At 37.9% G+C, this 26,704-nt stretch overlaps 1 long non-coding RNA gene across 1 annotated transcript in view; it reads left to right on the forward strand.

Moving 5' to 3' along the window:
- The first annotated feature begins 5,236 nt into the window (after nt 1-5,236).
- The window catches only part of LOC132346721 (uncharacterized), an 83,271-nt gene continuing 61,803 nt past the window's right edge, over nt 5,237-26,704 (forward strand). Inside the window, exon 1 of the long non-coding RNA XR_009496635.1 lies at nt 5,237-5,384. This is a non-coding gene — a long non-coding RNA (uncharacterized lncRNA). The remainder of the gene's footprint in view (nt 5,385-26,704) is intronic.

A 26,704-nucleotide genomic window follows, 5' to 3' on the forward strand; every position in this document is an offset into this window, starting at 1 on the left:
CACCCAAGACCGATTTTCCTTAGGATGAACTAATTGGATCTCCTTGCAGTCCAAGGGACTCTCAAGAGTCTTCTCCAACACCACAGTTCAAAAGCATCAATTTTTCGGCACTTAGCTTTCTTTATAGTCCAACTCTCACATCCATACATGACTACTGGAAAAACCATAGCCGTGACTAGACGGACCATTGTTGACAAAATGTGTCTGCTTTTTAATATGTTGTCTAGGTTGGTCATAACTCTCCTTCCAAGGAGTAAGTGTCTTTTAATTTCATGCTGCAATCACCATCTGCAGTGGTTTTGGAGCCCCAAAAAATAAAGTCTGTTTTATTTTTAAATAAATTTATTTTTTTAAATAACTTTATTTTTTTTTTAACTTTATTTTTAAAGTCTGTTCCACTGTTTCCACTGTTTCCCCATCTATTAGCCATGAAGTTATGGGACCCAGATAATCACAATGGTGTGATCACTCACCTAGAGCCAGACATCCTGGAATGTCAAGTCAAGTGGGCATGAGGAAGCATCACTAAGAAGAAAGTTAGTGGAGGTGATGGAATTCCAGTTGAGCTATTTCAAATCCTGAAAAATGACCTTATGAAAGTGCTGCACTCAATATGCCAGCAAATCTGGAAAACTCAGCAGTGGCCACAGGACTGGAAAAGGTCAGTTTTCATTCCAATCCCAAAGAAAGGCAATGGCAAAGAATGCTCAAATTACCACACAATTGCACTCATCTCACATGCTAGTAAAGTAATGCTCAAAATTCTCCAAGCCAGGCTTCAGGAATACGTGAACCATGAACTTCCAGATGTTCAAGCTGGTTTTAGAAAAGGCAGAGGAACCAGAGATCAAATTGCCAACATCCGCTGGATCATTGAAAAAGCAAGAGAGTTCCAGATAAACACCTATTTCTTCTTTATTGACTATGTCAAAGCCTGTGACTGTGTGGACCACAATAAACTGTGGAAAATTCAGAAAAAGATAGCAATACCAGACCACCTGACCTGCCTCTTAAGAAACCTGTATGCAGGTCAGGAATTAAGAGTTAGAACTGGACATGGAAAAATAGTCTGGTTCCAAATAGGAAAAGGAGTATGTCAAGGCTGTATATTGTCACCCTGTTTATTTAACTTATATGCAGAGTACATCATGATAAACACTGGGCTGGAGGAAGCACAAGCTGGAATCAAGATTGCTGGGAGAAATATCAATAATCTCAGATATGCAGATGACACCACCCTTATGGCAGAAAGTGAAGAGGAACTCAAAAGCCTCTTGATGAAAGTGAAAGAGGAGAGTGAAAAAGTTGGCTTAAAGCTCAACATTCAGAAAACTAAGATCATGGCACCCAGTCCCATCACTTCATGGCAGATAGATGGGGAAACAGTGGACACAATGGCTGACTTTATTTTTTTGGGCTCCAAAATCACTGCAGATGGTGACTGCAGCCATGAAATTAAAAGACGCTTACTCCTTGGAAGGAAAGTTATGGCAAACCTAGACAGCATATTAAAAAGCAGACACATTAGTTTGTTTACAAGCTCCATCTAGTCAAGGCTATGGTTTTTCCAGTGGTCATGTATGGATGTGAGATTTGGACTATAAAAAAACCTGAGGGCTGAAAAATTGATGCTTTTGAAGTGTCATGTTGGAGAAGACTCTTGAGAGTCCCTTGGACTGAAAGGAGATCCAACCAGTCCATCCTAAGGGAGATCAGTCCTGGGTGTTCACTGGAAGGACTGATGTTGAACTTGAAACTCCAGTTCTTTGGCCACCTGATGTGAAGAGCTGACTCATTGGAAAAGTCCCTGATGCTGGGAAAGATTGAGGGCAGGAGGGGAAGGGGATGACAGAGGATGAGATGGTTGGATGGAATCATCGACTCAATAGACATGGGTTTGGATGGACTCCGGGAGTTGGTGATCCAGACAGGGAGGCCTGGCATGGTGCAGTTCATAGGGTCGCAAAGAGTCAGACATGACTGAGTGACTGAACTGAACTAAACTGATGGGAAAGGATGCCATGATCTTAGTTTTCTGAATGTTGAGCTTTAAGCCAACTTTTTCACTCTCCTCTTTCACTTTCATCAAGAGGCTCTTTAGTTCTTCACTTTCTGCCATAAGGGTGGTATCATCTGCATATCTGAGGTTATTGATATTTCTCCCAGCAATCTTGATTCCATCTTGTGCTTCCTCCAGTTCAGCATTTCTTATGATGTACTCTGCATATAAGTTAAATAAACAGGGTGGCAATATACAGCCTTGACGCACTCCTTTTCCTACTTGGAACTAATCTGTTGTTCCATGTCCAGTTCTAACTGTTAATTCCTGACCTGCATACAGGTTTCTGAAGAGGCAGGTCAGGTGGTCTGGTATTCCCATCTCTTTCAGAATTTTCCACAGTTTATTGTGATCCACACAGTCAAAGGCTTTGGTATAGTCAATAAAGCAGAAATAGATGTTTTTCTGGAACTCTCTTGCTTTTTCAGTGATCCAGTGAATTATGCATAGGAGCACTGCAAGTTAAAACCACAATGAGAATATTTTACAAGACCAGAAGGGCTAAAATTGAGAGAAGCATGAAAAAACTAAAACAAAAGAAAACTGACAATATGAAGTATTGTAAAAAATGCAATATTCATATACTGCTTTTGAGAGTGTAAATTAGTACAATCTCCATAAAATCACTTTCACACACTGTACTAAAGATAAACATACATTTATTTTATGAGCCAGAAAATTCAGCCTAAGAATGTGACCATCAAAAATGCAGTCACTCTTTCTCTAGAAGAGATGCACATGGATGTACAGAAATATTTTTCAGAATAGCCCCAAAACATGCACCTCGTGTCCATTTATAGAATGGATAAACAAATTGGATTTTTCTTATATAATGAATTTTGTAAAGCAATGAAAATAAATCAATTATACCTGGACTGGAAGAAACACAAACTGGAATCAAGATTGTCGGGGAGAAATATCAATAACCTCAGATATGCAGATGACACCACCCTTATGGCAGAAAGTGAAGAGGAACTCAAAAGCCTCTTGATGAAAGTGAAAGAGGAGAGTGAAAAAGTTGGCTTAAAGCTCAACATTCAGAAAACGAAGATCATGGCATCCGGTCCCACCACTTCATGGGAAATAGATGTGGAAACAGTGTCAGACTTTATTTTTCTAGGCTCCAAAATCACTACAGATGGTGACTGCAGCAATGAAACTAAAAGACGCTTACTCCTTGGAAGGAAAGTTATGACCAACCTAGACAGCATATTCAAAAGCAGAGACATTACTTTGCCAACAAAGGTTCATCTAGTCAAGGCTATGGTTTTTCCTGTGGTCTTGTATGGATGTGAGAGTTGGACTGTGAAGAAGGCTGAGTGCCGAAGAATTGATGCTTTTGAACTGTGGTGTTGGAGAAGACTCTTGAGAGTCCCTTGGACTGCAAGGAGATCCAACCAGTCCATTCGGAAGGAGATCAGCCCTGGGTGTACTTTGGAGGGAATGATGCTAAAGCTGAAACTCCAGTACTTTGGCCACCTCATGCGAAGAGTTGACTCATTGGAAAAGACTCTGATGCTGGGAGGGATTGGGGGCAGGAGGAGAAGGGGACAACAGAGGATGAGATGCCTGGATGGCATCGCTGACTCGATGACGTGAGTCTCAGTGAACTCCAGGAGTTGGTGATGGACAGGGAGGCCTGGCGTGCTGCGATTCATGGGGTTGCAAAGAGTCGGACACTACTGATCGACTGATCTGATCTGATCTGATAACAACATAACACCTTTCACAAACATAATGTTAACCCAAGAAACCAGGTGTAAAAAGTACATGCTACTTGATTCCTTTTGTATTTAATTCAAAACAGGCTTTAGCAATCAGGACAGTGATTATTTTAGGGGAAGAATAGCAAAGTAGAGATGAGAGAGATGACAAAAGGAGGAGTTTGACACACTGTAATACCCTTGATCTAAGTAATACTTGCCTAAGTGTGCTTACTTTTTTTGACAATTCATTGTATATACGCTTTTTATCTTTTTGAGGATGTGCCTTGCACTTCAAAGTAAAAAGTTAAATTAAAATACTCATACTAACTATGGAAAAGAAATTGGCCTTAAAGCTTTAAAAGATAGTTCAGTGAAAACAATCACGATTATATTTGCATGTATTTTTCCAAAAGCAAAGTGGAAGATTTTGAAGAATACTTCAAATTGTATTTTTCTTAAAAAATGGAAGAGACAGACAGTACTCAGTGATAATATTTTGCCTACCTTTGTTGCTGCTTCACATTAGAGACTTTCACCACTGGAAACAGAATCGTGACTGCATCTGAATCCGATCAGACTAGAGAACCAATTCCAGAAATCTTGGAACCAATTCAGAAAGCCCATCCTTATTCTGTTCTCCATAACCACTCTCAGTATCAAAAGTACCTGGCATTCAGGATTCCACAGAGAGAACCAGAAGGGTCTGTGCCTGTATGTACGTATGTGTGATACATATCTATATGTTCAATTATGTATTTTTAAATGCTAACATTTTATACATTAAAGTAGTGTATACATATTGCGTTAGTCGCTCAGTCGTGTCCGGATATTTTGTGACCTCATGAACCGCAGCTGCCAGGCTCCTCTGTCCATGGAATTCTCCAGGCAAGACTACAAGAGTGGGTTGCCATGACCCCTCCAGGGGATCGTCCCAACTCAGGGATCTAACCCAAGTCTCCCGCATTGCAGGCAGAGTCTTAACCTTCTGAGTCACTGCTGCTGCTGCTGCTGCGTCGGCTTCAGTCATGTCCAACTCTGTGCGACCCCAGAGATGGCAGCCCACCAGGCTCCCCGGTCCCTGGGATTCTCCAGGCAAGAACACTGGAGTGGGTTGCCATTTCCTTCTCCAATGCAGGAAAGTGAAAAGTGAAAGTGAAGTCGCTCAGTCGTGTCCGACCCAGGCTCCTCGGCCCATGGGATTTTCCAGGCAAGAGTACTAGAGTGGGGTGCCATTGCCTTCTCAGAGTCACTAGGGAAGCCCATATAATACATTAAACGTTTCAAGACACATAAAAATATATGTTACAAACTTACATATATCACAATTAAGAATCGCATCTTTTCAGACAAAGGTGCACAAGCTGGCAGACCGCGGGCGCACAGAGGCTGAGGCTCCGCCCACGAGGAGACGCAGGCGCTGTGTGACGTGGGGTCAAGCTGTCTGGCTGTGACCCCGGCCCGGCAGCGAGGCGCGGCAGTGAACCCTCCTGAGGCAGCAGTGGGGAAGTGCAGTCTGGCCCTGCAGCACCTGCCGCAGCCATTCCTGGAGCATAGGCCGCGAGCCCTGGCCGAGGCTGAGGCCGGCAAGGCCCATAGAGTGGGAAGCCCACGGAGACCAGGTACACAATTAGAAACGAATGTAATGAAAGAATTAAAAAAAAAAAAAAAAGATAGGGGGTGGGGAAAAAATGTATATGCACATAAATATGTGTTTATATATGAATGTCTGCTTCTACTTTAGTTTTTTATAAAATACGTTGCTGTATAGTCGCTAAGATGTGTCAAACTCTGTGACCCATAGCCAGTTCCTCTGTCCACGGGATTTCTGAGACAAGAATCCTGGAGTGGGTTGCCATTTCCTTCTCTGGGGGATCTTCCCGACTCAGGGATCAAACCCACATCTCCTGCTTGGCAGGTGGATTCTTTACCACTGAACCACCTGGGAAGCCTTGATAAAAGAGATATTTAATATTTTTGTCATGGCATCGTGTACCAAGTGAAAAAGTTAGTAAAGGACTCTGCCCTTTAAATGCTACATAAAGCAATTGATTGCATAAGTGATTAGGTAAAGTGCATCAGTTTGTATGGAGGGAGGGATGGACGGGATGTGCTGCTGCTGCTGTTAAGTCGCTTCAGTCGTGTCCGACTCTGTGACCCCATAGACAGCAGCCCACCAGGCTCCCCCGTTCCTGGAATTCTCCAGGCAAGAACACTGAGTGGTTGCCATTTCCTTCTCTAATTCATGAAAGTGAAAGTGAAGTCACTCAGTTGTGTCCGACTCTTAGCAACCCCATGGTCTGCAGCCTACCAGGCTCCTCTGTCCATAGGATTTTCCAGGCAAGAGTACTGGAGTGGGGTGACATTGCCTTCTCCGGGTCGGGATGTAGTATGCTCTAAAATCTCAGTGGACTGTCACGGGACAGACCAAAGATGCCAGGATAGTGAGATACAAATACATTGATATCTGCTTTTCCTAAACTCCTACAGCCTGCTTGTACCTAAGGGCATCCTTCCTCTGGTGGTTCTATCATCTTGGAAACTACTTCCCTAAATAATTGTGTAATTCACTACTTTAGTTCATGCAGGTGTCTGCTGAGATAGTCATCTCACCAGAGTGATTTCCCTCCTCACTCTATCACTTCATAATTCTGTACTCTCCTTATCCTAATTTATTATTTTTTCCATATACAGACCATATTTAACAAAAATATGAAGATAATGATTATAAAAATTAGAAGATAATATTCATCACAGTTACTAAGTAGTAGACAATTTGATATTTTCCATCTTTCTCTTTTTTGTTGTTCTTATAGATATATGGTAGTAGCTCATTGTGGTTTTAAGTTTAATTTCTCTGAAATCTTGATCTCTTTTCATTCAAATGTCCTTTTATAAATCTCCATTTATTTACTTATCAAGCTGGATCTTTTTCTTGTGGAGTCTGCATTCTGGAGTATGCTGTTTATGTCTCTATTGTGCTGTGGTTGTATTGTTCTGGCTCATGCTATTTCCTTTAAGTTGATAATAACTGTTCATATAGAGGCTTGCTCAGATTCAGATTTGTGAAAAGAGTACCTGAGATGTGGTGGTGTACTTCCTATAGCCCTATTTCAGGAGTCTCTTCATTTCTGGTTGTCTTTCTTCCTGTGTCCTTGAGACCGATCACTGGGCGGTGTTGTCAGTCTGATCCATCCATATGACATTTCCCATCTGCCTTTTAACTCATGTTTTCTTAGCCTCTTGAAGATTATGGCCTAGATCTATATATCATTAATGATTGCAAGTGGTAATGTTTTAATTCTGTTATTCCTCTTCCATTTTATTAGCTGGAATTCTTCTAAAATAAACTTTCCCTCATCAACTATGAGGTTACACTGATGTCTGGTTGACACAGAAGAGAAGAATTAATGCTTAAATCTTTTGCATTAATTCTGATTTTCAAGATAGTGAATTATTTCTGTGGGATTCTCCAAAGGTGAAATTTGAGGATTTTTTTCTTTTTCTTTTAGAGTGTTATCATATGCTCTAGATGTTTATATACTTGATGTTTTAATCCATTGCAGATATTAACATTTTTTATATTCAAACTGTTCTATTTTTGGACTCTTTGTAAGAGTCTTTTGGTTGGCTGTTGTCTCTTTAATATGTGTTATGATATGAGAATGTGGTTCAGACTTATCTGCTACAATCCCCACCGTTTATTCCTTTGTACGCTTTTGTGTGAAATCCAGGAGAGCATAAACTCTATTTGTATTATTCACTGATGTATTTATTCTTAGTCTGTACAATGAAATTTGATATAGGGTTGACCCTTAAATGTTTGTTGAACAGATGAATAAATATATATAATTTAAAATTTGGAAGATAAGTATTAATTTTAAACTGAAGTGCAGAAAAGGGGATAATGAATTTGAGGCAAACAAAAAACTTGAACTTTTGGCCAGACGTTTTAGCAAATGTACTTTCAAATAACTGAACAATATTGAGTGGCTGGAGTAGTGAATATAAAGCTAAGGATGGGCAAAGAGGCAACCTGCAAGGTTGAAATAATCCTTGGCTGTTAATTTGGGCTGGGTTACCCAGCTGGCACAATGGTAAAAAATCCACCTATCAATGCAGGAGAAGCAGGAAACATGAGTCACATTCTGGGGTCTGGAAGCTCCCCTGGAGAAGGAAATGGAATGTCATAACACATTCATCTAAAACACAATAATTTAAACGCAGATGTTTAGTGTAAACTTGTTATTGAAAATTATGTGACTAAGGACCAGCGTCCCTGCAGAGTTGTATCTTGATTTGGCTTTTCCCAAATTTAGATCCAAAGAAGAGAAAATGTGTGAAAGTACTTGATTTGAGGGTTGTAGATGACATCAGTATGGGAGAGAAGAATTTGGTGAGGAGAGGAGCTATAGTAGTAATGGGTGCACTATCCATCCTGTTACCATTAACCCTCTCTGAAACTTGATTTCAAGGGGGAAATTCTGAAAAGTGGTGTAAAACACATGCCTCAAAATGATACAGGCTTAACGGAATTATTGTATGTACATAGAAACTCCCATCAGATATTAGTTGAGAGAGAACTCTGGACATACTCATTTCTTCATTACCAACAGTCTGCAGTGCACATGGGCAGAGGACTTAAGGCTATGGAGAATACCATACCGAAGAGATGCTGATGTTGGCACAGCACAAGCAAATGACAAGGCCTGAGCTGTTGGACAGGGCAATGAAAGGCCACAGACAGTTACAAACTCTTCCAGTATTTTTAAATTCATAAGTAAAACCATTCTACTAGTCTGTCATAAATATTTTGCATGTAACTGGTTGAATATTTTCAAAATTAAATTTAGATTCAGTAATTATTAAGGCCAGTTTTACGCTTTTCTTATGCCTTTAGTCATGGAAGAGTTACTGTGTGTTATATAACCAAACATTCTCCAGAATGCATATTACCCTTTAAAATTTAGTTTAAACATTAGTGAAATAATATCAAATCTTATGTTAATTATTCTAAAGATACATATTTTGCAGCAACAGCTTGTATATAAACTCTCTTATACTTGAATTGTTTTGACTACTTTCAAATTACTAAAATGAAATGGAATTTAGAATAAATTTACTTGTTACATAGTTGCTTTATTCCAAGTATGCTCATTAGTCTAATTTTCTACCCTTCTCAAATCTTCTTTGAATTTGACTAATCACAAATCAAGTTATTTAATGCACTTTCAATTAATTATATAAAAGGAATCTCATACAATGCCTGTATATTTTATATTTGCCTTATACTGCTGCATTTCTTTATCAGTTCTATTTTTAAAATACATTTGTATTATATTTATTAAATTTAGTCTCCTAAAAGCATCTAGCTACATGGTTTGTTTTGTTTACTTTGTTATATCTTGCTTGATTAACTTCATGTTATAATGAAATATAAAAATTGTTGGAAAATATGGAAACTAATCTTTAAACAGTGATTTTATAAAGAAAAAAAAGTTTTTCATCTATAACCTATGTGGAATTAAGCATTTTATGTTTTATACCCTTTAAGATATATATTACTATTTAAAAAGTATGAGTTTGAACATAGCCTTGAAAAAGATGCATCTCCTAAAATATGGAATATTTTTATATTTATTAATTTTTCTACTATGCAATAAGATTTTGTAAGACATTTATAGAGATGATGATCAGAATTTTTATATTTACTTAGCTGCCAAGCATTAATGATGGAGAAGGAAATGGCAACCCACTCCAGTGTTCTTGCCTGGAGAATCCCAGGGACAGAGAAGCCTATTGGGCTGCTGTCTATGGGATTGCACAGAGTCGGACACGACTGCCGCAACTTAGCAGCAGCAGCAAGCGTTAATGATGATTGTCTTTAAATTATTTTTATTTTGAATATTTGGAATTATGTGATTCAGAAAGTGAAACTGAAAGGTGCTCACTTGTCCAACTGTGACCCCATGGAGTATATAGTCCATGGAATTCTCTAGGCCAGAATACTGGAATATATAGCCTTCCCCTTCTCCAGGGGATCTGCCCAACCCAGAGATCAAACCCAGAAAAAGATTATTATTTTAAGTTTATACAATTTTGTGTGTATTAACAAAACTTTGCTAAGGGATATTTATTTGAAAAACACCTAATTGATATACCAAAAACTGTACATATTTAATGCATGCAACTTGACGAGTTGGACATTCATGTGGCCATCATTACAGTCAAGGTAATAAGCATACCCAACACCTTGAAGTGTTTCCTCTTGTCCTCTGTGTGTGTGTGTATTAAGAATACTTACTTATTATACTTAATAATGCTTTCATAATAAGTATTATTTTCATAGTATTTCATAGTAAGAGATCACTGCTACCTGTAGGCACTACATTGTGCAGCGTATCTCCAGAATCATTCATTTACACAGTTGAAACTTTATACCTATTTAGCGGTAACTCCCTGTTTCCTCCTACCCCATCTCCTGGCAACCAGCATTCTGCTCTATGCTTCTATGAGTTTGGTTACTTTAGATTATTCATATAAATGAAATCATGCACCATTTGTCCTTTCTTCTGTTACTGGCTTGTTTCACTTAGCATAATGCCCTCTAATTTTAGCCATGTTGTCTCAAATGGCAGGGTTTCCTTCTCTTTTAAGGATAAACAATACTATATTATACATGTATACCACATTTACTTTATCCATTCATCCATAGATGGACTTCTAGGTCATTTCCTAAATTTGGTTATTGTGAATAATCCTCCCAGTGAACGTGGAGTGTAAATATCTCTTTAAGATCCTAATTTGAATTATTTTGGATATGTAATGTTATTTCAGTAATGTTACTTCTGGATCGTGTGATGATTCTATTTTTTTTTTTTTGGTAGGGATCTCTATGCTCCATAGCAACTGCACATATTACGTTCCCACCAACAGCATACAAAAGTTGTAATTTCACCATCTCCTTGTCAGCATTTCTTATTGTTTGTCTTTTTGATAAAAGCCATTCTGATAGATGTGAGATCATATCTCATTGTGGTTTATATTTGCATTTCCCTGATTATTACTGATGTTGAATACTTTTTCATATATCATTTTTATGTCTTCTTTAGTGAAATATCTGTTCAGGTCCTTTGCCCATTTTTCATTCAGTTTATTTGCTTTTTGTTTATTTTTGCTACTGAATTGTCTAAGTTCTATATATTTTTTTTTCCTACAATATATTATTTTCTTTTTTTTTTATTTTTAAACTTTATATATTTGTATTAGTTTTGCCAAATATCAAAATGAATCCACCACAGGTGTACCTGTGTTCCCCATCCTAGACCCTCCTCCCTCCCTCCCCATACCATCCCTCTGGGTCGTCCCAGTGCACTAGCCCCAAGCATCCAGTATCGTGCATTGAACCTGGACTGGCATCTCGTTTCTTACATGATATTTTACGTGTTTCAATGTCATTCTCCCAAATCTTCCCACCCTCTCCCTCTCCCACGGAGTCCATAAGACTGTTCTATACATCAGTGTCTCTTTTGCTGTCTTGTACACCGGGTTATTGTTACCATCTTTCTAAATTCCATATATATGCATTAGTATACTGTATTGATGTTTTTCCTTCTGGCTTACTTCACTCTGTATAATAGGCTCCAGTTTCATCCACCTCATTAGAACTGATTCAAATGTATTCTTTTTAATGGCTGAGTAATACTCCATTGTGTATATGTACCACAGCTTGCTTATCCATTCATCTGCTGATGGACATCTAGGTTGCATCCATGTCCTGGCTATTATAAACAGTGCTGCGATGAACATTGGGGTACACGTGTCTCTTTCCCTTCTGGTTTCCTCAGTGTGTATGCCCAGCAGTGGGATTTCTGGATCATAAGGCAGTTCTATTTCCAGTTTTTTAAGGAATCTCCACACTGTTCTCCATAGTGGCTGTACTAGTTTGCATTCCCACCAACAGTGTAAGAGGGTTCCCTTTTCTCCACACCCTCTCCAGCATTTATTACTTGTAGACTTTTGGATCGCAGCCATTCTGACTGGTGTGAAATGGTACCTCATAGTGGTTTTGATTTGCATTTCTCTGATAATGAGTGATGTTGAGCATCTTTTCATGTGTTTGTTAGCCATCTGTATGTCTTCTTTGGAGAAATGTCTATTTAGTTCTTTGGCCATTTTTTGATTGGGTCATTTATTTTTCTGGAGTTGAGCTGTAGGAGTTGCTTGTATATTTTTGAGATTAGTTGTTTGTCAGTTGCTTCATTAGCTATTATTTTCTCCCATTCTGAAGGCTGTCTTTTCACCTTGCTAATAGTTTCCTTTGATGTGCAGAAGCTTTTAAGGTTAATTAGGTCCCATTTGTTTATTTTTGCTTTTATTTCCAATATTCTGGGATGTGGGTCATAGAGGATCCTGCTGTGATGTATGTCAGAGAGTGTTTTGCCTATGTTCTCCTCTAGGAGTTTTATAGTTTCTGGTCTTACGTTTAGATCTTTAATCCACTTTGAGTTTATTTTTGTGTATGGTGTTAGAAAGTGTTCTAGTTTCATTCTTTTACAAGTGGTTGACCACTTCAAAAAAGAAATCAAAATTTGCATAGAAACAAATGAAAATGAAAACACAACAACCCAAAACCTGTGGGACACAGTAAAAGCAGTCCTAAGGGGAAAGTTCATGGCAATACAGGCACACCTCAAGAAACAAGAAAAAAGTCAAATAAATAACCTAACTCTACACCTAAAGCAACTAGAAAAGGAAGAAATGAAGAATCCCAGGGTTAGTAGAAGGAAAGAAATCTTAAAAATTAGAGCAGAAATAAATGCAAAAGAAACAAAAGAGACCATAGCAAAAATCAACAAAACCAAAAGCTGGTTCTTTGAAAGGATAAATAAAATTGACAAACCATTAGCCAGACTCATCAAGAAACAAAGGGAGAAAAATCAAATCAATAAAATTAGAAACGAAAATGGAGAGATCACAACAGACAACACAGAAATACAAAGGATCATAAGAGACTACTATCAACAATTATATGCCAATAAAATGGACAACGTGGAAGAAATGGACAAATTCTTAGAAAAGTACAACTTTCCAAAACTTGACCAGGAAGAAATAGAAAATCTTAACAGACCCATCACAAGCACGGAAATTGAAACTGTAATCAAGAATCTTCCAACAAACAAAAGCCCAGGTCCAGACGGCTTCACAGCTGAATTCTACCAACAATTTAGAGAAGAGCTAACACCTATCCTGCTCAAACTCTTCCAAAAAATTGCAGAGGAAGGTAAACTTCCAAACTCATTCTATGAGGCCACCATCACCCTAATACCAAAACCTGACAAAGATCCCACAAAAAAAGAAAACTACAGGCCAATATCACTGATGAACATAGATGCAAAAATCCTTAACAAAATTCTAGCAATCAGAATCCAACAACACATTAAAAAGATCATACACCATGACCAAGTGGGCTTTATCCCAGGGATGCAAGGATTCTTCAGTTCTATATATTTTTATATAAATCTTTTATAGATAATATGATTTGCAAATACTAGCTTCCATAAGTTGCTTTTTCATTCTGTTGATTGTTTCATTTATGAGGCAGAATCGTTTTAGTTAATGCAGTTCCACTTACAAATTTTTGCTTTTGTTGCCTATGCTGTCATATTCAAGTAATCATTGCCAAGATTAATGTCAAAAAGCTTTTCCCCAATGTTTCCTTCTAGGAGTTTTAGAGTTTCAGGTCTTATATGCAAGTTTTTAATGCAAATTGAACTGCTTTTTGTGCATGATAAATAATGTGTAAAATAATGTTAATTTTTTTCTTTTACATGTGGGCACCCAATTTTCCCAACACTATTTGTTGAGAAGACTATTCATTTCCCATTGTGTATTTCTGGAACCCTTGTTAAAGATCAGTTGAATGCATATATGGTTTTATTCCTGGTATCTCTATTCTATTCTATTGGCCTCTGCTGCTGCTGCTGCTGCTGCTAAGTCGCTTCAGTCGTGTCCGACTCCGTGCTACCCCATAGACAGCAGCCCATCAGGCTCCCCCGTCCCTGGGATTCTCCAAGCAAGAATACTGGAGTGGGTTGCCATTTCCTTCTCCAATGCGTGAAAGTGAAGTCACTCAGTCATGTCCTACTCTTCGCGACCCCATGGACTGCAGCCTACCAGGCTCCTCCATCCACGGGATTTTCCAGGCAAGAGTACTGGAGTGGGGTGCCATCACCTTCTCTGCTATTGGCTTCTATGTCTGTCTTAATGTCAGTGCCATACTTCAGCTATGTGTTACTTTCTCAAGATTCCTTTGGCTGAGTTCTTTTGTGGTTCTATATGTGAAGAGTTGACTCATTGGAAAAGACTCTGATGTTGGGAGGGATTGGGGGCAGGAGGAGAAGGGGACAACAGAGGATGAGATGGCTGGATGGCATCACTGACTCGATGGACGTGAGGTTGAGTGAACTCCGGGAGTTGGTGATGGACAGGGAGGCTTGGTGTGCTGCAATTCATGGGGTTGCAAAGAGTCAGACACGACTGAGAGACTGAACTGAACTGATGAATTTTAGAACTGTTTTTTCTACTTCTGTAAAAAATGTCCTTGGGATTTTGATGGATTTAGCATTGAACCTATAAATTCACTATGATAAGCACAATAACAAACTGAAGGACAAAAATTACATGATCATCTCAGTAGATACAGAAAAAGCATTTGACAAAATTCAGTGTCAATTCATGATAAAAACCCTCAATGAATTATGTATAGAAGAAATTTACCTCAACATAATTGACATAAATAACAGGTCCACAGCTAACTGAATATTCCACCAAAAAAATCTTTGAAAATTTGAAATCTTTTCCTCTAAGATCTGGAGCAACTTGTAGAAGCATATTCTGCAGTTCTAATCAGTATAGTGCATGTATCTCCTAGGTAGATTAAAAAAAAAAAGGCATACAGATTGAAGAGGAAGAAGTAGAATTTTGTCTTGTTTGCATAAAACATGATCTTATATATTGAAAACCCTTAAGACTACATATACACGCACAAACTGGTAGAACTAACAAATGAATGCAAGAAAAAAGTCAACATAGAAAAATCCTGTGTGTTTCTAATACTATAACAATGAACTATCTGTAAAAAAATTAAATGATTTCAAAATATCACACTAATAACAAGAAGTCAATAAACTAATAAACTGTAAACTGAATTTTTAAAAATATACTTGAGTATATTCATTAATTAATATTATGTTGGCCAATTTTTGCTATGATTATATTATAAAATGCTATTGCCTTCAAAAAGTCATAATCAAGGAACGAACTATACAACTGAATGAATCACATGAATCATATAATTAGGCATATTTTTTGTGGTTAAGTGTCAGTTTTTTAGTTCAGTCTCTCTTCTTAGCCTGTAGTTCCACTGCAGACTTCTTAAACATGTTTTTGATGATTTAGAAATTCCTTGTGATTTTTATTTCATTGGATTTGATTCATGACTATTAGCTGTAGATGCTCAGGTTGGAAATGAAATATAATAAAATACAGAGAACTTTCATAATACAGATTACAATTCTATATATTAATAATTAAAGTATAGAATATAATCAAAGTATCAAATTATATTCAAACTATTGAGCTAGAAAGGAGTGTTTTTACAGTAAGAAAACTAGTGTTTTACAGTAAGAAAAGTTTTTACATGAGAAAGGAGTGTTTTTGTAGTAATCATCAGAATATGATATATCTTTGTTATTAATTATAGAGTGGTTTTTGCCATCTTGGACATAAATTGAATGGATATAAATAGTAGCACTGTTCATAAATAGGTTAATAAACAAAGACTTGTGCTGAACACAGAGCATTAAAAAAAGCATATGTAGAAGACATGGAATCTTCAATTTAGGTTATAGTTAGAAATGTTAACAATTTCCATATGTCTGGATGGTTTACATAGAATATGAATTCAAACTACCTGAGATATTTCCTCAAATATTTCCTTAGCTCTATACCATCTCCTTTTAAAATTATAACATTAAACATGTCTTTCAGGTTTGTCATGAGTCTCCTTCTCTTACTACTTCTCACTCCTTGGGGCTGTGGCAGGTAGCTTTTGACATTGCTTCCAATGACCCCACTTATTAGAACTCACGGTCTCGTATCATGTAAACTTAGCTCATTATATGTGAGTTGTGCCTAGTGATTTGGTCCTAATGAATAGAGTATGGAAGTTAATGGATTTTCATTTCTGATACGAGCTTAATTGTGACTTTCATGTTGATTGCACATATTCTTTTTCTCTTGCTGGTAGTCTCTCTTCTCTCATTTGATTATTCTGATGAAGTCATGTTGTCAGATACTGTATGTAAACAAAAATGTGTCAAGAACCTAACAGACGGTTATATTTGACATCTCATGAAGAACTGAGGTCTCAGTTTAACTTCCTGTGAGTAACTGAAGGTCACCAACAACCACATGAGTGAGTTAGGAAATGAATCCTTCGCAGTGGATACTTGAGGTAAAGGTACTTTCATGAGAGACCCAGAGCCAAATGTATCACCTATACCTTTTCAGATTCCTAAATTACAAACATTGTGAAATAGTAAATGTTTCATGCCACTAAGCTTTGGGATAATTTGTTATTGTAGCAATCAACATTCAATATAATATAGGCTATGAGCTTATTTATTTATTCTCATGGATTCATCTCTCTTGAATTAATCTATTCATAAACTAAAATTCAACTTACATGACACTGATGTCTACTGAAATTCACATCCATATTTCAAAATTCTATTTTTATGTCTACATTTGCTATCTCTTAGGAGCCACAATAACAGTCTGAATGAAATTGAACTCATCTTTTTTCATGAAATTTATTTTCTCTCTTAAACCTTAGTTCATGAAATGATACTTTAATCAAACCAGTTTCCCATGATAGTGTTTCAGATTTAGAAGTTATTCTTAGTCCTCTACTACCCTCTCATGAATCTACCCTATGATTTTAAAAATATACATATTAAATTTATTTTATTCTACTTTTAAATGCTTCTACAGTAGTTTTTCAGAGAAGGCAATGGCAACCCACTCCAGTACTCTTGCCTGGAAAATCCAATGGATGGAGGAGCCTGGTAGGCTGCAGTCCATGGGGTCGCTAAGAGTTGGACACGACTGAGTGACTTCACTTTCACTTTTCACTTTCATGCATTGGAGGAGGAAATGGCAACCCACTCCAGTGTTCTTGCCTGGAGAATCCCAGGGACGGCACGGCCTGGTGGGCTGCTGTCTATGGGGTCACACAGAGTTGGACACGACTGAAGCGACTTAGCAGCAGCAGCAGAGTAGTTTTTATAACTCCTGTTTTATACCTGAGTTTAAAATGCTGTCAATTTTCACATGAATTGCTATACCAGCTCCTTGAGGAGTATCCATTTTGGGTATGGCAATGAAAAATATATTTTAAAGATAGACATCTGCTCACAACTTTTTCTTAACACTTTTAAAGGAAACTGATAATTTCTTTCAGGTAAAATTCAGACCTTTAATTTGGGTTTAAAGATATAATAAAAATGTCCTTTTTAACTCTCATGTGTCATTTTGTTTTGTTTTGTTTTAATCATAAGCTCATTGAAGCAGTCACATTTTTCTATATTATTTTTCCCTTCAGGCATAGTTCTGTTTCTTTTCAATAAATTCATGAAAGATGAATGATTATAGTGTTGCAAATTATATCCTTCTTAAGATTATGTTAAGAAACACTCTGTTAAATATATTGGCTTGCAAAGACAGAAAAGTGTGAATTTTAGTCCCAGCTTTGCGATTAGTTCTTGTTTTTGACAATCAGAAAAATACTCTATAGATAATCACACTGGTTCACTACATTGATATTTCACTATAATTTAACCTGGTGAGATAGAATAATAAGCATTCCAGATGCAATAGTAAGATACATAAAGGCAAGAGGGTAGAGAAACACAGAAATAAAAAAATAACATGAAAGGGGTTAGAAGCAAAGAGTATATAGTAAGAAAGTCTAGCATATGTTAACATTGAGGCTGAGGCAATATCTGGCTACCTGCTTCAGGCAACTGGCCATGGGACAAACTATGTATTCTAATATGTAACAGTCTCTCCAGTTAACTATGTGTATCAGTGGTAAACCTTACTTAATGAGGTAAACATCATTTGGGCACCACTGCTAAGAGAAAATTCTGATATCTCAATGCCCCACTAATGCTTGCAAATGCTATTGTTTGACAGAAGGAGAAAAAAGTAAATCACTCACTGGATTAGCTTTCTTGAACCATTATGTCAAATTCAAAGTGGAAGGAGGTCCTGGCACATTTTCCATCTACTTTTATGATACATTGCACAAGAAGAGCCATAGAGATAGCTCTATATTCTTCCCTTCAGTATATTCCTGAATGAACCCAACTAGAACAAATTTTGCTGGCTTTTAGACTGTGAATAAGCACAAAATATTTTTACCAGCAGATTATCTGTGTTAAAGGAAATAAGATGAATGATATGTAGGCGGAGATTAATTTGTCAACTCTAGTTTGCTTATATTTACATCTCATCTACTGTACTTTTACATACCACCAACGTACCTACCCTGACATATATAGAGATAATTTAAAAGTCATTAATATAGATTATACTGACTTATTTGAAAAATCATTGTGTTCAAAATATGAAAAGAAAAACACAAATTGTACAATGTCAAATTATAAGTTTAGAACTAACACCCAAGAAAGATGTCCTTTTCATTATAGGGGACTGGAATGCAAAAGTAGGAAGTCAAGAAACACCTGGAGCAACAGGCAAATTTGGCCTTGGAATACGGAATGAAGCAGGGCAAAGGCTAATAGAGTTTTGCCAAGAGAACGTACTGGATATAGCAAACACCCTCTTCCAACAACACAAGAAGACTCTAAACATGGACATCACCAGATGGGCAACACTGAAATCAGATTGATTATATTCTTTGCAGCCAAAGATGGAGAAGCTCTATACAGTGAGCAAAAACAAGACCAGGAGCTGACTGTAGCTCAGATCATGAACTCCTTATTGCTAAATTCAGACTGAAATTGAAGAAAGTCAGGAAAACCACTAGACCATTCAGGTATGACCTACATCAAATCCGTTATGATTATACAGTGGAAGTGAGAAATAGATTTAAGGGACTAGATCTGATAGAGTGCCTGATGAACTATGGACAGGGGTTTGTGACACTGTACAGGAGTTAGGGATCAAGACCATCCCCATGGAAAAGAAATGCAAAAAAGCAAAATGGCTGTCTGGGGAGGCCTTGCAAATAGCTGTGAAAAGAAGACAAGCAAAAAGCAAAGGAGAAAAGGAAAGATATAAGCATCTGAATGCAGAGTTTCAAACAATAGCAAGGAGAGATAAGAAAGCCTTCCTCAGTGATCAACGCAAAGAAATAGAGGAAAACAACAGAATAGGAAAGACTAGAGATCTCTTCAAGAAAATTAGAGATAGAAAAAGGGAACATTTCATGCAAAATGGGCTCAATAAAGTACAAAAATGGTATAGACCTAACAGAAGCAGAAGATATTAAGAAAAGATAGCAAGAATACACAGAAGAACTGTACAAAAAAGATATTCACGACCCAGATAATCACGATGGCATGATCACTCACCTAGAGCCAGACATCCTGGAATGTGAAGTCAAGTGGTTCTTAGAAAGCATCACTACCAACAAAGCTAGTGGAGGTGATGGAATTCCAGTTGAGCTATTTCAAATCCTGAAAGATGATGCTGTGAAAGTGCTGCACTCAATATGCCAGCAAATTTGGAAAGCTCAGCAGTGGCCACAGGACTAAAAAAGTCAGTTTTCATTCCAATCCCAAAGAAAGGCAATGCCATACAATGCTCAAACTACCGCACAATTCCACTCATCTCACACGCTAGTAAGGTAATGCTCAAAATTCTCCAAGTCAGGTTTCAGCAATACATGAACCGTGAAATTCCATATGTTCAAGCTGGTTTTAGGAAAGGCAGAGGAACCAGAGATCAAATTGCCAACATACACTGGATCATCAAAAAAGCAAGAGAGTTCCAGAAAAACAACTATTTCTGCTTTATTGACTATATCAAGGCCTTTGACTGTGTGGATCACAATAAACTGGAAAATTCTGAAGGAAATGGGACTACAAGCCCACCTGATCTGCCTCTTAAGAAATTTGTATGCAGATCAGAAAGCAACAGTTAGAACTGGACATGGAACAACAGACTGGTTCCAAATAGGAAAAGGAGTACGTCAAGGCTGTATATTGTCACCCTGCTTATTTATATATGCAGCGTACATCATGAGAAATGCTGGGCCTGAAGAAGCACAAGCTGGAATCAAGATTTCCAGGAGAAATACCAATAACCTCAGATATGCAGATGACACCACCCTTATGGCAGAAAGTGAAGAGGAACTCAAAAGCCTCTTGATGAAAGTGAAAGAGGAGAGTGAAAAAGTTGGCATAAAGCTCAACATTTGGTAAACTAAGATCATGGCATCTGGTGCCATCACTTCATGGGAAATAGATGGGGAAACAGTGGCTGACTTTATTTTTTGGGGCTCCAAAATCACTACAGATGGTGATTGCAGCCATGAAATTAAAAGACGCTTACTCCTGGAAGGAAAGTTTTGACCAACCTAGATAGCATATTCAAAAGCAGAGATATTACTTTGCCAACAAAGGTCCATCTAATCAAGGCTATAGTTTTTCCAGTAGTCATGTATGGATGTGAGAGTTGGACTGTGAAGAAAGCTGAGCGCCGAAGACTTGATGCTTTTGAACTGTGGTGCTGGAGAAGACTCTTGAGAGTCCCTTGGACTGCAAAGAGATCCAACCAGTCCATTCTGAAGGAGATCAGCCCTGGGTGTACTTTGGAGGGAATGATGCTAAAGCTGAAATTCCAGTACTTTGGCCACCTCATGGGAAGATTTGACTCATTGGAAAAGACTCTGATGCTGGGAGGGATTGGGGGCAGGAGGAGAAGGGGACGACAGAGGATGAGATGGCTGGATGGCATCACTGACTCGATGGACGTGAGTCTCAGTGAACTCCGGGAGTTGGTGATGGACAGGGAGGGCTGGCGTGCTGTGATTCATTGGGTCCCAAAGAGTTGGACACGACTGAGTGACTGAACTGAGCTGAACGAAAGTTTTTTTGGCAGCGTTGTCTTTAAATGTATGAATTATCAGGCCCATTAATTTTCTACCATTGCTAGTTACATTTCTTTAAAAATGTAACAGGGAAAAAAATAATCAGCTTTTCATGCTCATTGGAGTTTTACACATTTGAAAGCTAAAGTAGAGGAAACACCAGCTAGAAGCTACAATTGTAGCCATTCTCTTAGACTTATCTGGTAATAATTATGGCAATGGTTTTTAAATTGGATGATGTCAAGAATTATAAAGGGCCTGAAATTGACCTGATTCTCAGACTAGCAAATAAGCCTGCCATAGTTTTATATTTGCTACAGGAAACATGAAACAACTATAACAAAGAAAAAAGGTCTTTAATCCTCAGGTACAGCAAGATGCATAAACTTCATAATTACATCAGTTCCTCTCTGCATTCCCAATCCATGTCCCCAGCATGTAATGCAGGTGGGCAGGGCAGGATGCAGCAATGGGTTTGTTTCACAGATGGAAACCCCAAGATTATGAAACCTCAATCTTTAATAATGATCTGCAAGCAAACCTGCTCAATCTATTACCCAAATGGAGAGCATGTCTTTATTAAAGAGCAAAGAGTTCTGCCCATATTATCTCTGTATTTCAAAGCTGTTCCCTATGCAGCACCCTTAAAAGTAATCCAGAAAAAAAAAAATTTCAAAGGCGGTCAGTGTCCCTACTTTTCAAGGTTTCTACTTGCAGGTTTTGATGAAATAAGAGACACCATGAACAGGAACATCAAAAAGGCAGCAGACTGCATTGTATGAATGAATGGTGAGCGTTGGGGATAGAAGTAGGGCTTGATAAAAAATGTGTCTGTATTTTCAACGGGTAAACTTTGAATTTATCTTAGTAATTAATCAATTATTAAACATTTACTGATCACACCCTATGTACAGTTGCCTTAAATTATAATCTCTAGTTTGAAATAAGGCGTATTTTGTTAAAACTTAACAAAAGTCAGCAAAGTAGTGTTTGCTAACATACTTACATGGTCTAGTCATCATTTTATCTTCTAATGTGGTTCTAAACTGAGAACAAGTTTCAAAAACCAGCATCATGTAAGAGAGATTTTGACAGAGTAGAGTTCTAAGTCCAGGTGTCTCCAAGGAGTAGTGAGACATCAGAAAGCAAGCATTACACCTAAGAGAATGTGCTGTATGAACTCAGAAAAACACTTGAATGAGGATAGGAAAATGTTTCAAATTAAATTCCAAATTAAAACACCTCTTTTAATTTGAATTTTCCTGTGGTTTGCCCTCATCACTTAAGCTTGTCGCTTTCTTAAGAAAACCATTTCATAGGCTAACAAATCACTTCAATTACATTTTGGTTGAAATTACATTATTGTAACTTCACATATGTAATTGCGAATGTCATCTAAGAAGACTACCCTTGCTAAGAATCAAATGAACAATTTATCCAGGCAACAATGATAATGTCTTTATGGTGTAGTAATTCAGACCTCAGTCCCTGAAATTAGATATTCTTGACTTTACCCATTACTGCTTTCTAGCTCTATCATTAGACAAGTAACCTATTTTTTCTGAGTCTCATTTTGTCACCTAAAACAGGAATTTTTATTAGTGCGAAAATTCGTTGTGAATATTTAACAAGTTTATGCATGCAAAGAACGTAGTGTTATACTGGAATGAGTCTATGATTCTAGTCTCTTAATAAATAACCAATACTACCATAAATTAGCATCACTCTTGTTTTAAAGAGCAGAGAGGAAACCCTGGGTAAACTACTTGTGTGAAAAATAGAAAAAAAAATACTATAAAATAAAAATACTACTTACAGAAACTAGAGAGAAACCTGGAAGGATGAAATATATATGGTACAGATAATTTTCTACATATTGAGGAAAGGACAGTAAAATTTAAGAGATTAAAAAAGGTAAGATGTTGTTTCAGTTCAGTTCAGCTAAGTCGCCCAGTCGTGTCTGACTCTTTGAGGCCTCCCTGTCCATCACCAACTCCCAGAGTTCACTCAAACTAATGTCCATCAAGTTGGTGATGCTATCCAACCATCTCATCCTCTGTCATCCCCTTCTCCTCCTGCCCCCAATCCTTCCCAGCATCAGGGTCTTTTCCAGTGAGTCAACTCTTCACATCAGGTGGCCAAAGTATTGGAGTTTCAGCCTCACCATCAGTCCTTTCAATGAACACCCAGGACTGATCTCCTTTAGGATGGACTGGTTGGATCTCCTTGCAGTCCAAGGGAGGGACTCTCAAGAGACTTCTCCAGCACCACAGTTCAAAAGCATCAATTCTTCGGCCCTCAGCCTTCTTCACAGTCCAATTCTCACAGCCATACATGACCAATGGAAAAACCATAGCCTTGATTAGGCAGACCTTTGTTGGCAAAGTAATGTCTCTGCTTTTGAATATGCTATCTAGGTTAGTCATAACTTTCCTTCCAAGGAGTAAGCATCTTTTAATTTCATGGCTACAATCACCATCTGCAGTGATTTTGGAGATTTCCAAAATAAAGTCTGACACTGTTTCCACTGTTTCCCCATCTATTTCCCATGAAGTGATGGTACCAGATGCCATGATCTTCGTTTTCTGAATGTTGAGCTTTAAGCCAACTTTTTCACTCTCCTCTTTCACTTTCATCAAGAGGTTTTTTTAGTTCCTCTTCACTTTCTGCCATAAGGGTGGTGTCAGTTACCTAACTAAAATAAGTTATAGCAAAAGACCTCCACAAAAAAGTATAGCAGGAAACTGGAAATGTGTTATTCAGAATGGCAAAGTTTTTGAAACATGTCAGGCTTAGGACGCCAAGGAAATGAAATATTGAACGAAAGATGAAGGTTATATCTCCCAAAATAAAAATATCTCTCCTTTACTGTTACTTATGAGGCCATATTTGGGCTTCGCACATTGCACAGTTGGTAAAAAAATCCACTTGCCAATACAAAAGACACAAGTTTGATCCCTGTGTGGGAAAGAACCCCTGGAGAAGATAATGCCAACCCACTCCAGTATTCTTATCTGGGAAAGCTCACTGACAGAGGACCCTGATGGGAAACAGCCCATGGATCGCAGAGTCAGACACAACTGATAATGCACACACTCTACTGTACTAATCCGATCTTCACATAGTTCCAGTGTTCACACCATTTCAAAACTGATGCAAATCCATAGGATTTAGATTACAGGAGGATACTGCAGAACACTCTTCTCTTCCCTCAGCTGTCTAACTTTTAGGCACAATTTGAGGAACAATGTTGATAAAGGATTAGATAGCTGGCGACTTTATGTGGCCTAATACGTATTATCAACATCAGAAAAAACTTTGGATTACATTGCTTTGTGGTCTTAAAGACAAGAAATATTAATTCTTTGGTCTGAAAGACAAGTAATATTAATTCTTCACTTTACACTTTTAGAAAATTCAGTTCAGAAATCACAAAGATTGCATGTGTGAACCCTAGCTCTAAAAGCATTATGCTTGCATGCTGCAGTCCTTTCATTATTTCATAATCAACCTTCATCAGAATACTTAAAATAATGTGGTCAGGTGTACCAATGATGGAGAAGGTTTTGAGGGAATCAATGAGTAACAAAAAAGAGCCACAATAAGAAATGTTGATGGACTCAGAAGACCCTGCTATAGACATCTAGACAGTCAGCAGTACCTGTGCTTTATTCACCTTTGTGCTTCCAAACATACTGTCACAGGACTTGTCCTATCTAGGTGTTCAATAAAATGCTCACCGACTTGATTTTCTCTGTTAGAAATTCTAATTAAGTTGTCAACACCCCTTATATCTCTTTATCCCTGAACCTCCAAAGGTTCCTCAGAATCAGTTACCAATGAACCTGATACTGGTGGGAAGGAAGGTTATTTGCCTTGCTTTAAGGTGTTTTTTTCTCATATCATCCTTGTCTCATGAAATCAAACAAAAAACTTTGTATTCCCTGTTACTAGTATTCAACATTAGTGCTCTCGGGAAAATAGTATTGAGTGAAGATACAGCTTTTAAATGATGATAATTATAATGAAGGTTGCTGGAAACTCTATATATTTCCATTTTGTAAAATTTTTATTAATTTACAATTTCACTTTTGCTCCTCACTAATCTGCTGTTAACTGGATAATTGACACATTTATTCCACAGACACTATTGAGTATTTACTCAATACTACGTAGTCAGCTCAGGGGTTGGTATTAAGTAATTAATAAATAGACTTTGGCTTCAAGAACCTGTTAAGTTCAGTCATATCCAACACTTTGTGACCCCATGTACTGCAGCACGCCAGGCTTTCCTGTCCATCACCAACTCTGGGAGATTACTTAAACTCATATCCATCAAATTGGTGATGCCATCCAACCATCTCATCCTCTCTCGACCCCTTCTCCCATCTTCAATCTTTCCCAGCATCAGTAACTTTTCAAATGAGTCAGCTCTTCACATCAGGTAGCCAAAGGATTGGAGCTTCAGCTTGAGTATCAGTCCTTCTGATGAATATTCAGGACTGATTTCCTTTAGGGGTGGACTGGTTGGATCTCCTTGCAGTCCAAGGGACTCTCAAGAGTCTTTTCCAAAAACACAGTTCAAAAGCATCAATTCTTCAGTTCTCAGCTTTCTCTATAGTACAACTCTCACATCCATACATGACTACTGGAAAAACCATAGCTTTGACTTGATGGACAATTATTGGCAAAGTCATTTCTCTGCTCTTTAATACGCTGTCTATATTGGTCATAACTTTTCTTCCAAGGAGCAAGTGTCCTTTAATATCATGGTTGCAGTCATCTACAGTGATTTTGGAGCCCCCCAAAATAAAGTTTCTAACTATTTCCATTGTTCACAATCTATTTGCCATGATGTGATGGGACAGATGCCATGATGCTAATTTTCTGAATGTTGAATTTTAAGCCAACTTTTTCACTCTCCTCTTTCACTTTCATCAACAAGCTCTTTACTTCTTTTTTTGTTTTCTGCCTTAAGGGTGGTGTCATCTGCATATCTGAGGTTATTAATATTTCTCCTGTCAATCCTGATTCCAGTGTGTGCTTCATCCAGCCCAGCATTTCGCATGATGTACTCTGCATATAAGTGAAATAAGCAGTGTGACAATATGCAGCCTCATTGTACTCTTTCCCAATTTTGAACCAGTCTGTTGCTCCATGTCCAGTTCTAACTGTTGCCACTTGACCTGCATACAGATTTCTCAGGAGGCAGGTCAGGTGGTCTCGTATTCCCATCTCTTTAAGAATTTGCCACAATTTGTTGTGATGCACACAGTCAAAGACTTTGGCATAGTCAATAAAGCAGAAGTAGATGTTTTTCTGGAACTCTGCTTTTTCGATGATCCAATGGATGTTCGCAATTTGACCTCTGGTTCCTTTGCCTTTTTAAAATCCAGATTGAACATCTGGAAGTTCATGGTTCATGTACTGTTGAGGCCTGGCTTGGAGGATTTTGAGCATAGCTTTGCTAGCATGTGAGATGAGTACGATTGTGCAGTAATTTGAACGTTCTTTGCCATTCCCTTTCTTTGAGATTGGAATGAATACTGACCTTTTCCAGTCCTGTCTCCACTGCTGAGTTTTCCATATTTGCTGACATGTTGAGTGCAGCGCTTTCACAATGTCATCTTTTAGGATTTGAAATAAATCAACTGGAATTCTTTCACCTCCACTAGCTTTTTTCGTAGTGATGCTTGCTAAGGTCCACTTGACTTTTTTTATTCCAGGATGTCTGGCTCTAGGTGAGTAGTCACACCATCA

The sequence above is a fragment of the Bos taurus genome, chromosome 12 (assembly GCF_002263795.3).
Source record: "Bos taurus isolate L1 Dominette 01449 registration number 42190680 breed Hereford chromosome 12, ARS-UCD2.0, whole genome shotgun sequence".
In the NCBI taxonomy this organism is placed as follows: Eukaryota; Metazoa; Chordata; class Mammalia; order Artiodactyla; family Bovidae; genus Bos; species Bos taurus.